Genomic DNA, 6,085 nt, shown 5'->3' with positions numbered 1-6,085 from the left:
ATATCTCTAATCTTCTCTTATGTTTTCCAGCAGCCACTGTACACTACCTGCCCAGTACCGAGAGATGTAAAGAGATGTTAGGCTGTGTAGTTAGCCTTCAGGGCTTTCTGACAGAAATCTGGTTAGGTTTAGGAACAAAAAAAGGTGGTTATGTAAAAAACATTCTGGCAGAAATTCCTGAGGGTAACTTCTCTGAAACAGCTAAGCAGTACGGTGGCCCTGAGGGTCAAAAAGGTTTTTTTTTTTTTTTTAAAGACAACACATTTACAAAAACACAATATTTTCAGAAAAGAAATTCTGAAAATATATATATATTTTTTTAAATTCAGAAAACAAAACATTTCAGGAAAAAAAAGACAACATTTCAGACAACACAACAACATTTCAGAACTCAAGACATTGAAGAAGGCACAACATTAAAGAAAACATTAGAAACATGACCTTAAATAATTGCTAATGTTGTTAACATGCTAACAACTTTATAATAGGCGCGTTTATATAAGGGTAAAAAGTAGCCGCTGGGCCACACCCTCTCAAATGTCTGCTCACTCGTTGTGTCTCCATTACAAAAAAAGGCCTCAGAGGGATTAACGAGACTCCGGAGTTGAAGTATGGTTTTCAATAGTCACATTAGCGCTTAGCAACAGTTTTGACCGTGACCTCACATACGTGATGGATTTCACACGGGAGACGCACCAAACGTAAAAAATAAGGAAGAAGACAAGTAGAGCTTGCTGTGTTTCTTGTCGGTGTGTTTATGTACATGGCAGCAATGATTACTGATGTTGTGACTATTCGCAGACTTTTAAAAATGGCACTTATTGTTGTGGCGTCAAGTACAACATCACATCCCGCTTAGTGTTCTATCCAATCAGCAACCAAGCTTTTTTCAGGGGAGAAAAATGGCCCTGCTCTTTGACAGGGCCAAAAAAAAGTCTGGCAAACGACTGCTCAGGGCAGCTCACATTCAATTTAGGGGAGTTTCGGCAAGGGAGACATGCCTCATTCTGGGTATTCGACTATGGTGGAAATGCACCAAAGATGATAATATTGACAGCTTGTTGTGCTGCCCCCAGTTGGCCAAGAAAATCAATTAATTCAGCTTTAAAGGGACGGTATTCATAACACTTTGTTTCGTGATCTAACAGACAGATGACACAAGAGGGAAATAGATAAAACAAACATACAGAGACCTAAAAAAAAAAAAAAAGCATGATACCTTGAGACAAAAATAATGCAGATCACTGCTCTTGAAAACAGTTTATATATTTCTTCTAAAATATAAAGTTCAAAATGTTGCTCAAGAAGGAATGTCAGGCCTCGGTTGCAGAGGATTGCACATTATTCACTCTCCTTGTCGTACACTCCAAATTTATTACATCCAGAGGATTATGTAATCGAGGCCTTTAATTAATTATTTAACCAAACTTATGGTGATCTGCAGCTGATAAAAATAACGGTACTGATATAAAAAGGGAACTAATTCTATGGGTTTGGGTTTATAAAGGGGCTGGCAGTATGCTGAAACTCTGCTGTGTGTGAGTGTTTATTCCAAATGAGAATATGAGCTGGAATATGAATTTTGTGGATATATATAATATGGTCAATTAGTGCTTGTGGTACAGTATAAATGCTACCTATTACACTCTTGAATATAATGTAAACAAGCAGAAAGATACTGGACAGAATATGAATCTCTTTTTCTGTTTTCTAAAGGAATGGCCTTTAAATTATCCATAATGCCCAACCTAAACAGCCTATTAAGCTACCCTGTTTGCCTCATTAGTGGAGATGATAAGAGGGGAAATATGTGAAGTATCAGATTGTACTTCATTATTCAATTGGTTTTCCATTTTGGTCAGGAAACACTTATGAAAAGGGAGGAGGATTATGAGAGAGGCTGGGAAAGTAATATTTGCCAGCTGATATCATGGGAATTCCTGAATAAATCTAGTCCACAAACACACACGCACGCACACATGCACACACTGATACACATGCATAGACATACAAGCTCATACACAATCACTAAAACAGACTGACCCTAACTGTTCCCACGACATCTAGTCTAGCTGGTCAAGTAGGAAAGCAACAATAATCCATCCTAGAACATGAGAGGAATTCACAAAAGCATGAGTGAGTCGGCCCAGAACAGAAATAGATGAGTGGATATGAGTGGCTTGTGTAAAAGTGCCATTTTTGTCATTTTATTAACAGGTGATTAGCAGTACTCCATCGCAATGATATGCCATGGATGACTCAATCATTATCACCTTAATAAATACCCGGTGAGCCATTTGAAACATAGGTGTGGCCTTTCTCTCCCTATATAGTTCTCTTATTGTCAACAAATCAAATGAAAAGAGAGAAAAAACAATGTTAGTCAGTCTCTCAATGCTTGACGCCTCTCTCACCCTGTCTGCACTCAGCTCCAAGCCCACTCATTTCCACTGACAACCCAGTCTCCTAGAGACTGCAAATCTGTATTTCTTAAACCTTAACCAAAGTGCCTTTGTTGCCTAAACTCACAACCATAAAATGTTTAATTGTGCTGTAGTCACTACCCAAGATATATTGCAACCGAGCAGCAACCTCTGGGCCTGAACAGTGAGACCAATGTGGAAGTGCCTTAAACCTTCATTCTTTTTAATGCAACCACCAGTTGGAAAAAGGAGTCCATTTGTGTGTAAGTCAATAGGAAAATGACCCTATTTTTCACTTGATTCATTACCTCAGTAAAGATTCTCATAATTAGTTTATGGTCTTGATTGTTACTTGCAGGTCTTCTTCAATACAGCATCATGTTCATTTTGTAAATGATGGTACCATTTAGAGTGAAATAGATAGTAAAGCAGGGAATGTTTAGGCCGAGGCTAGCGTATGGCTGTTTTCATCTTTACCCTTTCAATGTTTTTTCAGACAATCTAACTTTAACTGTAACATTTAACTTGTTTAAAAATGTTGTGTTCAGTGTTCGGTTGAACTTAAAGACATTCAAAGGAGTTTGCTCTTCATTTAGAAGAATGATTGTCCTTTGCTAACTAAGCCAGCTAGCAAGCGTTAGCAATAGCATCCAGCTCCAGCTCCCAATCTGTTTTTTGCATGTACTGGTTGCAAAAAAACAATATGTTGATGAAAAAGGCCTATGGATTTTAATGGCAACGCAGTAAATACTTGTTAGTGACTAAAGTTATTGTCGGTTTTGCTCTTTTCAAGGTATTTTTTTAACAATCAAAACAAATGTACCATTCTGTATCTTGAAGAAACAAAAGCGATAAATGTAATACAATATTTCTTTCAAGCTTTTTTGCTTTTTACATATATACAGTACATATAAACCATTAGTGGCATATCTGTTTAATGATGTAACAACACCACTGCAAAGTCACTTTATTCTTCGGCGAAGTAAAAGTTGCAATTCCTCTAGTAATGTGGCAGTTGCACTGTGTTAGGAGTTTTGTTGCTCTAATAATGACAGTATTTTGCAGGATTCAAACACCATCATTATGGGTTCTGCCCATGAGTAAGGCAACCCGTCGTGTTGTGATTGTCATAGAAACTGTTTTATAAACCGCACTTTGGCTTTATTTGTGCGACCCCCTACCATCTGTACCACCACCACTCCTTGCCCCCCGCAGATTTTGACTCTAAAAGCTGTAAATACGCACCTTTTTATCAGGATACACTAATGAAATATTGAAGCATTGGATGCATTTAATTGTTTTTCATCATGTTTTTGCAAATTAAAGCTTATAAACACACATCGGGTGCTTTTCAATATAGGTTTAAATTGCTGTGCTGCTGAAATCGTTTTTTTATACTGGCTAAAATATAGTGAAAATAACACTTTAGAGTGGTGGCAATAAGGAAAACCAATCTTAGAATATACCTGTAATTCTGGACAGCTTAATCAGTGTTTATAACACAAAGAACACTCCCTCAAATGTAGAAAACAAGCAAGAGAAGCAAGAGAAGAAACTGAAAATAAGGGAACAGGCAATGAAAAGAAAGGAGAAGGAATACATCAAACATCGCTTGCTTCCAGTTGTCCATTGTCTTGTGTTTTTGCACACTCCCAGCTGGCAAAAATGATGTGCTGCTGAAAAGTCCCCCAGAAAAAAACCAAGCATTAGCATCATAAAGCAATGCTTGACACATACGTTTTCTGTCTCTCTTTGGCAGTGATGGTCAACAATTCTCAAGCAAACACTGTGGCTCTGCTAATTGTTTTTCATGCCGTAAGGAATAGATTAGGACCGACTGGTGACAGACTGTAGGCGGACAATGCTAGCCTGGATCCAGCACCACAGAGCACTCGTTTTTGTTTTCACCCACATTAGTCACATGGGTAAGAAATAGTGAATACATAAATGGGGATTCATGAAGTTCAGGCTTGTTGATTGTTCATGTTGAATTGTGCAATGTTTTTCTACATGTGTGAACCAATTATTTTTTAAACAAGGCCATCCCTGCTTTACAAATCTAGTTATTGTACATGCAGTATTAGAAAAAGTGGCCCTCCATTCACTTAATAAAGTGACACTTGAAAGCCCTGCAGCATAGTGCACTGGCTCTCATATTTCTAACTTTAGGAGAGTTGTTCATGAATATAAATCAAGACGTAAGTATAAAACACTTGGGAAAAATATATGAAAATCCATTTTGAAATTTTGTGGTAAGCAGATGTTGTTTTGAAGACTTTGTTTGTGAACTGCACTGTACTGTGGACGGCGGTTATTAAAGATGCAATAAGAGAATAGAGAATTGGATGCAGAAGAGAAAGTTACACGCAAACAGGCTGTGCACACAAACAAGCGTGCACGCTTTCTTGTCTGCACACACACACACACACACACACACACACACACACACACACACACACACAAACATCAGTAGAAATGATGTGTTTGAAGGGCTTAATAGTGGAGATTATCATGACACACACACATATAATGTGTGGGCCCACATTATGGGCCCGCTCCTCAGGAGTTGGCCCTTCTGTGACATTTGGAAAGGGCAAGAGGAGCATCACTCAAACACACACACATACACAAACAGCTTTGACCTCCACACCATCAGGTGTCAGCATGGGCCCCCCACACAGAAGCTCAATACTCTCAGATTAACATCAGGAACCAGGATTAGCTTGCCCCTGCAGGTTTTGGACAGCACACACTCGTCTCGCCTGGCTGTCCTGTCGTGCTCGGGTGCCACCCACACAACCACATGGCGCACCAACAAATGCACACATAGATATACACTATGTGCACACGCATGCTGAATTACTGTAACATTAGAAGATGGCAATGTAATGTATTGCTGTAGGCTAATCTGTCAGTAAATTGTAGAAGAAGTAGATGTGGCAAAAGAGAGAAAAAACAAGAACAAAAAAGAGGTTGCTAATCAGACAACTTTGGCCACCCAAAAGAGAAGCTGGAGAGAATTCTTCAGGAATTAGATTCAATTGAGCAACTTACAATTGTTTTCGTCAGCTCGTCTCGAAACAGCTGATCAGTCATGTGAGTTCAATGTTGGCTATGTCAGAATGTATTCGGAAAAATCTCCTGTTTAGCACATTAACTATTTTTCGAAAAAGACAAAAACCACCTCAAGCAAGCTTAAAATATGCTTATGCAAATCTTCAAAATGCACACAGAAATTAATTGGTGGAAACGGGACTACTGATATATAAATATCGATTGGTTTCAGTGTGTATGCCGTTTGATAAAAAAAAAATTTTTTACAGAACATAATGCAGAAAAAAAAAGATGTTTGGGGTGATTTAAAAATGGTCTTAGCTATATATGTATTTTTAAAATGTATTCTTTTTTCCCTCTGTTTTCATTTCTAGAATTGGTTGACAAAGTAATACACTGACTTTGTAAATTATAATAATGAAAATAATGTGAAATATTCTTATTACTCCGCCATATTGGTTACCAGTGAATTTTTCCCTTCTAAAATCAGTATCAGTAAAAGTGTCATAGCTCCCATATCAGTTGCGATCTACATGGTTGCTCATAAAATTGGAATAAAATATTTTTTACCTCTTTCCATGAAATGATTGTGACAATGTGATTTATTA

The sequence above is a fragment of the Centropristis striata genome, chromosome 1 (assembly GCF_030273125.1).
Source record: "Centropristis striata isolate RG_2023a ecotype Rhode Island chromosome 1, C.striata_1.0, whole genome shotgun sequence".
NCBI classification, from domain to species: domain Eukaryota; kingdom Metazoa; phylum Chordata; class Actinopteri; order Perciformes; family Serranidae; genus Centropristis; species Centropristis striata.
Note: the sequence above shows the minus strand (reverse complement) of the source record.